Raw genomic sequence first — 12,354 nt, forward strand, 5'->3', positions numbered from 1 at the left:
CGTCTACAGCCACATTTTTGTCGGGGGTATAAATTTCAGGGAATTTACGTGAAAAATAATTAATAATGGGCCTCAATTTATATAAACGGTCAAATTGGGGGTGCTCTCTAGGGGGGCATTGGGAATTGTCGGTAAAATGTAAAAATCTTAGGAGCCCAAAGTACCTGTTCCGGGGCATTATTTGGGAAAAAGCAGGGGTGGATATTACGGGATCTGTGCTCCAATAGGAGCGTATCGTGGGCTTTTTCACAATGCCCATCATAAGGGTCAGGGCCCAAAATCTTTTAATTTCATGGGAGTCAGTGGGGTACCAGGTCTGGCTTCTGTCTCCTTGGTCAGCTGCCTGACACTGGGCTGCATAGAGGTTTGTTTGAGCTGCTAGCAGCTCAAAAAACTCGGGGGCAAACATTAAATGGAAAAATGACTTTGGCTCGCTAGCATCGATGTCACATCTGATGCCAGGAGTCGCAGTAAAAGCAGGGATTACTGGGTCTATCATATTTGGGGGCACCCAATTATATTTAGAGTCAGGCTCTCCACGCCTGGCTTTGCCAGATGGACCCTGGCCATCATCGTCTTCCTCTGACTCGTCATTATCTGACGCACAGCAGGATTCCTCAGATATTGGATCAATATCTGATGCAGTCAGAGTGGCCTCGGCGTCTGACGCCGTCAGAGTGGCCTCGGCGTCTGACGCGGTCAGAGTGGCATCGTCATCAGACTGAGTGAGGCAGTCATGAGCCTCCTCAGCGCTGAAGACATGTTGCGCCATTGTACCTACCTGGCCAATTTCTAAAACACTACACTATCCCCAATATATAATGTGGTTTTGCACTAAGCACTGCAGCTCTGCAAAACGAACTCTCTCTGTCTCTATCTCTCTCTCTCTCTCTCTCTCCCCCAGTGTCGCACATCCGGCAGTAATGTCACTGACCTGGATGTGGTTCAGTCCCCCAAGGCTAATGACACACCAAGTTGTTACAGGGGATCGGGCTGCAGGGGGGGGTCCAGGCTGTCAAACGACAGCCTGTTCTCCCGTGCAGCGGCAGGGATGTGTTCCTGACGCTGCACGAAAGGCTAGACGTCCCGGTACGTCTATAGGGGATTGAAGGGGTTAATATAATTGCTCCACCTGTAACACAATATAACTGGCATAATCAACGCACAATGTTATGGTGGGATAATTAAGTGTACTAGAAGAGTTGTCACACACTGTATGTGTGGTGGATGGGATGAATAATAAACCCTTAAATCCTGGGTCCCGGGCAGCCTCAATCCGGGACAATGCATTGTCCGGGAATAAGAAGTCTGAGTGAAGGAGGTCTCCTGATTGCCTTAGAGTTCAGAAGCCTCTACTGCTGGGTCCCTCCTTCACACCAACTCAGTGTAGGTTGCATCCAGCACCAGGTATGTGTGTTTGTCTGTTTGTGTAACTGTGTGTAATGTCTGGTAATAGAAGGGTTAATACTCTGAATCTACTCATTCCCTGGTAATAGAGGGGTTGACACTCTGAATCTACTAATGTATGTAATGATTGTATGTATATTATTTACATATATATATATATATATATATATATATATATACATACATACACCCCTGAATGGCAGAAATAAAATGTGGTCACCCTATGTGGCAGTCATGTATTTAGTAGGGACACTGCCCTAGGCCTGCACAAGTCAGATGTCATAGCCATCCTCTGGCCTCCCTCATAATCCATAATTGTCCATCCTTTTCAACTGATGTCATCCATTATTTTTAAGAATACTTAAAGGACTGTTAAATATATGCACCAGACTTATTCTCTGCACCAAAAGAAAGGGGACAGAGATGGCACAGGCAGGCTGCTTTGGGGGGAACTGACAAGCTGCTTGTCAGTTTGACATGTTTGGGGGCAAAGGTTGTACAGGTAGGCTGTTTGCAGGAAAAGGTGGCACTGTGGAACATGTTGTTTGTGAAGTTGGGGTGTCCCAGTGCAATTCTCGCACCGGAGCACTGTGGTTTCTAGATATGCCCCTGGTGCGGTGTGTGGGCACATGAGCTCAACCACGCAATAAAATATATGCGGCTGTTGTCCAAACATTTCATTCCCAGTCTGGCCTTGTATGCAACACAGTCTGGATATATTTAAAACTGCTAAATTGCAAGTCATTTCATATCTGCTTCGGCAGGAGTTGTCCGTGAATCTTTTGAGGTCAGTAGGTAGGGTTTCTACATTGTCGCCGTGTGACCAACAGTCTGACTGGAGGTGTGCATGTCTGAGTATATATGTGTGTGTGGTTATGTTAGTGTGTGTGCCTGGGTATGTTAGTGTGTGTATGTGTCTTAGTATGTTAGTGTGTGAGATTGGGTGTGTTATTCTGTGTGCCTGGGTATGTTAGTATGTGTGATTGGGTAAGTGTGTTTAGTATATGTGAGTTTGTATGAGTGTCTGATTGTGTTAGCGTGAGTGTCTGGTTGTGTTCGCATCTGGATGTGTGTTAATGTGAGTGGCATGTTACTGTCTTGGTATGCATTAGTGTGTGTTAGTTTTAAATATCTAGTGTGAGTGTCTGGGCATGTTAGTAAGTATCTAAGTGTGCAAATGTTAGTGTTGAATGTCTAGTTATGCTAGTGTGAGTGTCTGGATATGTGTGTTATTGTGAGTGTCAGATTATGTTAGTGTGTATGGTTGCGTTAGTGTTTGGATGTGTTTGTTAGTATGACTGTCTGGGCATGTTATTGCAAGTGTCTGGGTGTGTGTTACTGTGTGTTAGTGTTGAGTTTCATTGTACGTGTGTGTTAGTGTGAGCGTTTGAACATGTGTGTGCATACGTTTGAATGTCTGTGTGTGTTTGTTAGTGTGAGGCCAGGCTCTGGATCTGCTCCTAAGTACAGCTGTTGGTACTATATATATATATATAATATGTATATACATTCTCTTTACACAAATTCTATCCATTTACTGGGTTAACAATGGCTTATATATCTCTTCCTCAGAGACTGCCATCCTTTGATCACACACTAATAATGCTGCGTTTCTGAGCTAAATTTGTCACCAATCCACGGGAAAGATATAAAAACTGTTGTAAAAATATACCTTTATTAAACATTTGCCTTTGCCCCTAATGATCACTAAAGTTATAATATGGCACATATTCCCATGGCACTGCAACTGCTTTATTTAGGCTTGTGTCATGTCCATAGGAATTGACATCTGTGAACTATTTAAATACTCATAACTCTCCCATCACACTGCTTATGGTTGTTGGGGTAAAGGCAGTTGCTACAGTCCACCCCTTTACTTCCTCTAAAACATCCCTTCACACCACCTCAAACAGGGTGGGAGAAGGAATGTGGGGTCATTGAGCAGCCTGCCATATGTTTATTTATTTCCTTTAAACTCCCTGGGTCACCAACCTTTTCTGATTTTAAGTGGATCCTGGTTGCCCCACTTTTTCTTTCTTCTTTAAGATTGAATAAAGGAGTGATTAGGAGGTAATACCTGATGACAACACTGGCAATTAGTGGTTGATATTTTTATATGTCTGTAGTAGGTTTTACTAAGATCTTTGCGTAATGCACTGGATTCAACTGGCCATTGAGCTAGTCAAACTACAGTAAATTATTGCTACTTGCGTGTTCCAAATTCACAGATTTTTTTTATTTGTGCCAGATAAAGTTTAACCCATTTTTCTATTCACGTGCACCTTGCGAGTATTAACCGCATTGCGCAGTGTGACACCTAACGTGTAGGTGTCCCATACGCGTGGTATCAGCATTGCAGATGGGATAAAGGTGTGTGCGTGTGTTTGGTGGGTGGGTGGGTGAGTAAATAAGTAGTGACAGTGTGAGCGAATGGGTGAGTGTGTATTGGTATACTAAAAGATTGCACATACTATACTATAACCAAGAAAACTGTGTGTGAAGTACATTTATAAAATGCATAGTGTAAAAAATAAGTTTTTGGTTTTTTTTACAAGAAGGGTACCTGGAATGTTGAGTTTATGGTGTTCAGTAGCATGGTGAACAGCATCCTGCAGGAACCTAATCCCTTTTTTCCCATAAAAATGGATGGTTCTGTAGTCATGACTTTTCATTTTTATTCCCCGGGTTTTCAAAGAACCTACCCCTGAGAATACAGATTATTGAGTGCATCACCTGTTGTACCACAATAGACATTAGGGTCTTTCACATCTGGTGAGGAGCCAAACATCCCTGGTATTCTGTCAGGACCCAGGCAAGCAGGTCGGGTAGGAGCCCAATCGCAAGGGATACCAGAGGCTCTGTACCCCTTGATGCATGGCACACAACAGAAAAGCAAGACTGGAATCGTAGAATAAAGAGGAACTGTAGGGAGGACAGGGGAACTGTAGTGAGGATAGGGGAACTCAGAATGGCAGGACACACAACTTGGAAGCCCACTGGCAAGGCACACGGCTTGGAAAACGGCTGGACAGGTAGGTAAGTCTGCTACACAAATCTGGATCTTGAACGTAGCTAAGGTCACACACAGGAGAACAGAACAAAGTACACAGAGCTTTTGCTGCAACCAGACCAAAAGCCAAACAATGCAAAGTCCCAGACTGAAGGGCAGAACAGGTATAAAAGGGTAGGGCTAAACTCAGGTAACGTGGCTCAGCTGTCCCAAGTAATTAGAAAGGGATGCTCCTGAGAGGGAAGGGTGGCCACTAGTGTCTGCAGGTAGACATGACAATAAATAATTAAAACATAGTCCAGGCTGGTAGGGTGGAACCCTGAAATATTCAGCCTTCCACATTGGCTGCCCTACATGGCCACAGAACCTGATATCAGTTGTTTGTCTTCTAAAGACTGGGTGAAGTTAGGAAGTCCCAAGTATTGTTTGAGATATTGTTTCTAGTAAAACAAGCAAAAATCTGATTATATGAATCTTTGAGTAGCCGCACCTCAATACAGGTTACCAATCAGAAGCTATTCACAAAACCGAGCCCACATTTGGGTCAAATTGCTTGATACTTGGATCTGGCACAAAATGTTTATACATATAGTTAAAATGACCAGGTATGTATATTTTGCTGTTGCTATGGAAGAGGCGGTAATGAGCTATAAAAACAACCATATGCTTCCAAAACTGCAGATACTGATAGATGGTAACACACCTTACTTCCATTTAGTAAAGCATTTTAGAAAAATGTCATATGAAGCAAACCCCAAATCCCTTCACAAAGACACCCCTCAAAGACACTTCTCACCTGATGGTCTAGTGGAGGATATCAGCAGACATTACTATACCTGGCTTTGCATGGCACTGTCTGGGATATAATAGGATACGCAGTCATACTATACTTTGAACATCACTCTGATTTCACCCCTCTGTCTAAGCCTTGTGGTCTAGGCCAAGCTATGTCTCTGTTATTGGTTCCAATTTTAGACATTACCCTGTTTCACTTGCGCTTGTGTTATTGTGTATTGCTGTATCCATTACGTCGAACAACTAATTTTTTTTTTTGCTGATATATCAACACCTCCTTCAGTATTTTCTACGGTTTTATTGCTCAGAGTTTTACTGCACACATTCTCATATTGTCCATTATGACTATGTTATTACCCTTTTCTGAGAGTTTTATCACTATGGAGTGATAGTTTTGTAAATTTTATAGAGCTTTAAGCTCTGCTCTTGCTAAATTATCTTAGGTCCAGTAACAATCTGACAGTTCCTCAATCTCAGCAGTTACAAATTTAATGAAGCCACTACTGCTGAATTTGGACCAATAAAGAAAAGGTCATGTATTTGGGTTTAAATTTGTTGACTGACAAAAAAAATACTGCAGTTTTACTGAAGTAATACTGCAGTTTTTTGGACATGAAAAAACTGCAATACTGCACTTTTACTGCAGTATTACTGCACATTTACTGCAGTTTTACTGCATTTGTACTTCACTGTACTGCAGTTTTACTGCAGTTATTTTTGTACGGAAGTACAAATGCAATAAAGCTGCAGTACATTGAAGTACAACTGTAGGTTTGCAATATAAAAAAAAGTGCAGTAAATGTGCAGTAAAACTGCAGTAAATGTGCAGTAATACTGCAGTAAAAGTGCAGTATTGCAGTTTTTTCACGTCCAAAAAACTGCAGTATTACTTCAGAAAAACTGCAGTAATTTTTTGTAAGGGTTTACTCTTATTGTTTGATATATGCTTTTTATGCCCATGCACATATCCACATATTTATTCAAATATATGAGAAGCTGTAAATGTTAAATCATTACAGTATGTGTATCTTTTTCTATGGACATTGACGTGTTACATATATATCATATATTGTAACAATTTATGTACTATTACCTATTGATAGTGTTTGTTACAGTGATACTCTATGTATACTTGTATCCAGATATTGGCATGATATATGTTGTTATATTGTATGAACCTGTTATACCTGTAATTCTTGATATTGAAATATAGAATTAGATGGCAAATAAGTCATTGAGCCCATCTGGTCTGATTATTTTCTTTCCTAAAGTTGAAATCTCTTGTAACTCTCATTTCCCTCTCTAACTCTGATCTTCCTTCATGTGGACAGTGATCAGAAATTGATACACTTTTTGGTTGGTCCCTAAATCCAGCATTACCTTGAGCTTGTCTAGAGATCACATGGTATGGGTCTGGCTCACTTTTGCCCAGCTTGTGCCAAACCATCAGCTAGCATACCCACATCATTTAATTCTGAGCTTTTACAAGACTGTATCCCTGTGTCAAAGTATTTCTGTGAATTTTGGTGTATCTTTGTGTACACTAGTGTCTGGGGGTATTAATGTACATTGGGCTAGTCAATTAATCATTAACCCTGTCAAAACTGCATTTTTAAGATATCCTACCTCATAGCATATGTAAAACAGAGATGCCTTCAGATAATACAGCCAATCTGCCTCCAAACCTGCCCCAACATATCCATTATCACACATACCTGCCTTCAACCCCTTGGCCCGTAATCTTGAAAAATAGAGGAATAAATTGACCTTGATAAAGTGTTTTTTCCCTCCCCTGGCTGTTCTCGAGTAAGTTTATTTCAGGTGCGAGCGGTGAAATGATTAGCGTTAACAGCTTTCCCGCTGCTCTTTATTTTACTGTGTCTTTCTATCTTGCTGATATATGAGATGTTCAGTGTATAAGGTAGAGTCTGCTTCAAGTCTCTCAAGGTTGACAGAGTGAATGAAGGAGTTGGCAGGTGCCTTATCTTGATAACTAAGGGACAGCGGTTGGCTTTTCCATACGACCGTTACGCTGCCCTTCACGCCTGGGTTAGCTTATATGCATTTCAGCTCACCATTAAACACAGTCTTTCCGAGTTAAGAGGAACAGCCTCATCCCTCATCCGCGCCAGCTAATATTTTATGGCTGTTTTTAAAGTTTCTGAATTCCCCTCGGCTCTGGTCGAACGCTAGACTGGGCTGAAGTGACTGCAAATATTCGGAACTTCTCATCAAGACAGAAACTGCTGCTTTGTATATATTTTTTTGAAATACAAATATAACAAAGAACCAATTTAACTATAGATAAATCTTTCTGTCCAGCATGGAAGCTAGGAAATCCTACTCTGTATCTGCTGCAGAACCACTTGTAGAGCTGTCAAACATTACTCCGGTTTATGGATACTGAGAGTCCTCTGACAGCCCTGTCCAGTGTCAGCAGAAATCAAAGAGTTCAGCAAAGTGCTTAGTTCAATATTGTTGCCTACCATGTAGTCAGTGGTGAATTTGTAGGGTTATTTGTGGCTTGATGCCAAACGCAACAGGAAAAAGTGAAACTCTCTATGAAACATAAGTCTGAGTTACTTACAAATGCAATCCTTTGGTGATAGCTGATGTTTCTGCCAACCTTATTAGGACAAGTGAGAAGAAGAAAGTTGAGTTCAGGACAGGTCAGTAATCGCTTATACAGGTCCTGGCTACTAGGGTTGGCCCTACAATAGCACTGAGCTCATGGTTTGCTATCATGCAACATTTACCTTCAGGCCCAGACTGGCCATCTGGCACACCAGACAGATCGGGCACTGCAGTGTGCGGCCGCCAGATATGTGAGAATAAAATTGTAACGTGGCGGCCGGCCTTGAAGTGCCGAGGACACCTCATAATCGCCAGCTGGGCCCTGTTTCCCTATATTTGCAAGCAAGGAAAGGGGACTGGAAACAAAGTTTGCCTAGGAAGCTAAAAACCCTAGGACTCCTAGCAACAAGTCACAAAACTTAATGTAAAATAAACAGCTACTCAGGGTGGAAATGCCAAGATTAATGTAGTGCCTAACAGGCCCAAATATGCTTATTATTCTTCTTAAATATTATAACATCCATATACAATAAACAGTTATTGAAGGTCATCAACTGTGGCCACAGAACAGCCAAATAAAATAGAACACCAAACCTGGGTCTTTGCAACAAAATATATCTGTCCTATAATAGAAAACCAAGGAAAAAACACTGTACCTATAAACTGCAGCAAAAATACAACCATCATTGTATAATAATAATTTTCTAGAACCTACACTTATGTCATTTTATATAGATAGATGACTTACAAGGTTTCCTGAATATACTCATGAATAAACTCAAAGGAGCAAAGGAGAGAATTATCACACTACATAAAATGTATACTACAAAGAAAAGTACATTTTACCTTGTTATGTTATATGCTATTTCAATTTTATTTCTTTTAAAGCAATTTATAATAGGATATTTACTGAATAGTTTGTGATTCCTGTGTTTTAAATAATATATTTTGATGAAGTTAAAAGCAAGGATCTTTTTTTTTGGATTTCTTGTCTAGTCTAGAAAAGTGTCAGGTCCCAGGCTCCATTAATCCCAGATTACCCAAATATGGGATCTTGTTTCTGTAATTATTTCTGGATCATTCAGTCATTGTTAATTTAGTCCTTTCACTCAACCCCATAATTCTCATCTGTCATGTCTCAAAACAGTATGAGGAACAAGTTTGACTTATAATACTTAACAGCCTTCAAACAAGAGAGATGACTAAGTCCACCAGGAGCGAAGGTGTGAGAATAAGGAAGATTAATCACTTCACACAAGGAGCAGAAGAGATTGACATTATTTGATGGAATGGGCAGGGGAGGTCATCTGAGAAAGCATCAAACAAGATCCTTATGAAATTCTTCATAAATAGAGATATATGCAGCCACCTTGACAATGTGGGGAAGCTGAGTACAGTGGCCAGAGGGAGACTTTGATAGTTAGCCAACAGAGCCCCACTTTTATTTAATGTTAAAACATCAATGGTTGCATTTGTTCCCAGGGCTTCACTTAATACTAAAGAGATGATTGATCACATATACTGTACTTTCTTTGTCTTTTAAACCTGTCACTCCTGTCACTCTGTCTAATCTCTGCCATCTCACGACAGGGCAGAATCCTCTGATTTAACCATGGATTAGGATGACCATTACTTGCACTGTTTTAACCAGGAGAGCTTGCACATGCACTCTAGGGCTGTGATCCATTTTAAGTGAAATAGATCAACTGTTAACTCTACCTCAGCTATCTCTGCAATAGTTGTGGTTCCATTGCAAAGGCTACAACACCTATTGATCACCCAGTTGTCTTGCAAAGGGATACAAATTATATGCCAATTAACCCCTCTTCTCTCTATTTAAAAGTTGTTTGATTTTAAAATAAAAAAACAACTTGCAATTCATAATGATTTTTAAACTTGGACCTAAAAGGTGTTGAATACTACAGTCCCCTTGGGTACAACAGACAACTAAATAAAATGAATGAGTTGGAGAAGGGGACATAATACCTGCCCCTTTCTAAGGATCCCAGCCATTTTTTATTATTTATATTTTTTATTAATTTATATATGTATTTATTTTGTTATGTTCATTTTGGTATACATGGGGGCTGAACCTGGAGCCATTTAATTGAATTTAATTTGCATGTGTCTTATTTTAATGTGAAATAAGTAAGTTGGAGTGCATATTCAACTCAATTGCTATATAGGGGTTAATCAATACGTCACACACAATATGACACCATTTCACTGTGACGAACACATGTTAAGTCAGGAACAGTTGCAGTCAAGTGGATAATGGTAAACGTTAGTAAATACGTGTATATATTGACCATCTTGGTCAAATTTTCCTAACTTAGTTGCAAACGCGACAGCACTTTCATGTTAGATGTGTAGGGCACAATGTGTTTTCAATTACACGAATAGAAGAATGACCTGAGAAACTACTAAACTATTCAACATAAAGGCATGGTTTTAAGTTATCTGTCTGTTTTAATAACACCAACAATAACCTTTTTAAAGAACTGTTTAACACTAAAATTAATTCAGTGTGCACATAATTATGTGCCTTAATAGTTTTCATTTTGTGTAGGCTTTTGAATTAAATCATTATATTTTACCAGAATTTTTATTCAGAATTCCACTTGTAATAGACATTCTGTATTCAGTTTAATTATGTGAAGCTAGAATAAGAAATTATTTAATAAGATACTGATTGTCTGAGCTAATGTACAAGGAAATATGGCATTTCTTTGCACCAGGGTCATTGCTTTGCAAAATACTACATAACCATTTATTGGCACATAAGGGGTTATCCATAGAGGACATCAGTTTTTTTGGGTAGGAACAGGGTGATGCTGCATATAAAAGTTTGAAAGATAAATCTTTTCCGCATTATTGCTTAAGTAGCGGTTTCACTCTCAGAAACACATTTCCAGTTGAGTGTTTAACGTGGTTTCCCTTGACCTGAGGGCTTGGCAATTTTTGAGCACCGAACATTCTTTGCTCTGTCTATCGAAATTTTATTCAAACAGAATAAATAGGCCCGTCTTAAGGGCTGGCAGATTTTGACCCTGCTTTGTAAAAGATGCAGCCTCATCTATTCAAGATTTATTTCATGTAAGAGACCCTTCTAGTGTCCCCAAGAGACTGAGCAAACTATGTGCTTTCTGCTTGCTACAAGGAACCTACATGCACAATCTATGGCTATTTTTAGGACCTACATCCCCACTTTGTAAATATTTCCAGACTCATCTGTTACCATCATGTTTCTATAACTATTCAAATAGATTGTGCCAAATTAAACATTGTGCTGTTCTAGGTAGCTGTAGATCCATGCTTCCATACAAATCCATGTGTCCATTTCACTCCTTGGATGTCAAGATTGTAAACGTATAACCTATAACAATGAAATGCATGACTGCTTAGGCCCATAGCGAATAACGCCACCCCAAATTCCAAAAAAAGCATGCAACAAAAGACTGTGGGTAAGGGCTTTGGCCACAGCTTTATTTAACCAATTACCGGTACAACCACCAGCACTCCAACACGTTACTGCCAGCGGCTGAGATTGCTTCCAACAGGCAGGTGCTCACATGAGACGCCAAGGGCTTTCATCCTAAAATCAGCCGCTTCCTAGGACTTGACCACACAGTCTTCTTGACAGACCACACTGTTCTCACCACCTTTGAGTGTTGGCCAGGGGACATCCTGCTGAGACTAAAACAAAAAAACAGAACAACCAGGAGGGAAGGACAAACTGCATATCTGCTGGATTAAGAAAGAGGTGGGCCTCAACCATGTGCTGTCCTATAAACCCCCTATTGCAACATTGCTTTCCAGAACCAATGGCCCAATGAAATTAAAAAAAGAGCAATAATATAAGATATGGATTATAGCTGCTACTCTGGAACTCCAACAGTAACCTGTCAGGAGTTCGCAAGTATGTTGATTATCAGGCCAAGATTAATCAAAGGGCACATGGAGCAATTTATCCAGGGCCCCAGAGTGGTAGATATGTGGATACCGTCTTCCAGGAATAGGTGGCCATTAATTGAGTGAACAATTAACTGGATCCATCACATACTATATTACTGTCTAGGTGATATGATTGTTGTTTTTTTGTTGATGCTCCCATCTCACATGCACCTACATCTCAGCTATGCCTTGGGATAATTCAACAAGCACAGACAGGGCCGGCCCAAGGCAAAATGCCGCCTGGGGCGAATTTTAAAATGCCCCCCCCCTTATCTACCCTTCTTCTCCCTCCGTCCCTGCCGCCCCCCCATTGTCTACCCTTCTTCTCACTCCCTCCCTATTATCTACCCTTACCCCCCCTTGTACTTACCTTTCAGCAGTCCTGCGGCGAGTCTCCCTGTTCGTCTCGTTGCCGGCTTGTTATGCTGTGCGTCGGAAATGAGGTAATCTTCCGGCACTCAGCATTACAAGCCGGCACCGAGACCGAACAGGGAGACTTGCCGCAGAGGAGAGAGAGAGGGGCACTGAGCGGGTACTGACAGCTTGGTAAGCGAAAACCACTCGGTGCCCTTTTCTCTCTCTTTCGCTTTAAGGGGGGCTTGGGGCGGCAAAGT

Source organism: Sceloporus occidentalis, unplaced genomic scaffold (assembly GCF_023333645.1).
Source record: "Sceloporus occidentalis isolate IW3139 unplaced genomic scaffold, rSceOcc1.0.p SCAF_147, whole genome shotgun sequence".
NCBI lineage: Eukaryota > Metazoa > Chordata > Lepidosauria > Squamata > Phrynosomatidae > Sceloporus > Sceloporus occidentalis.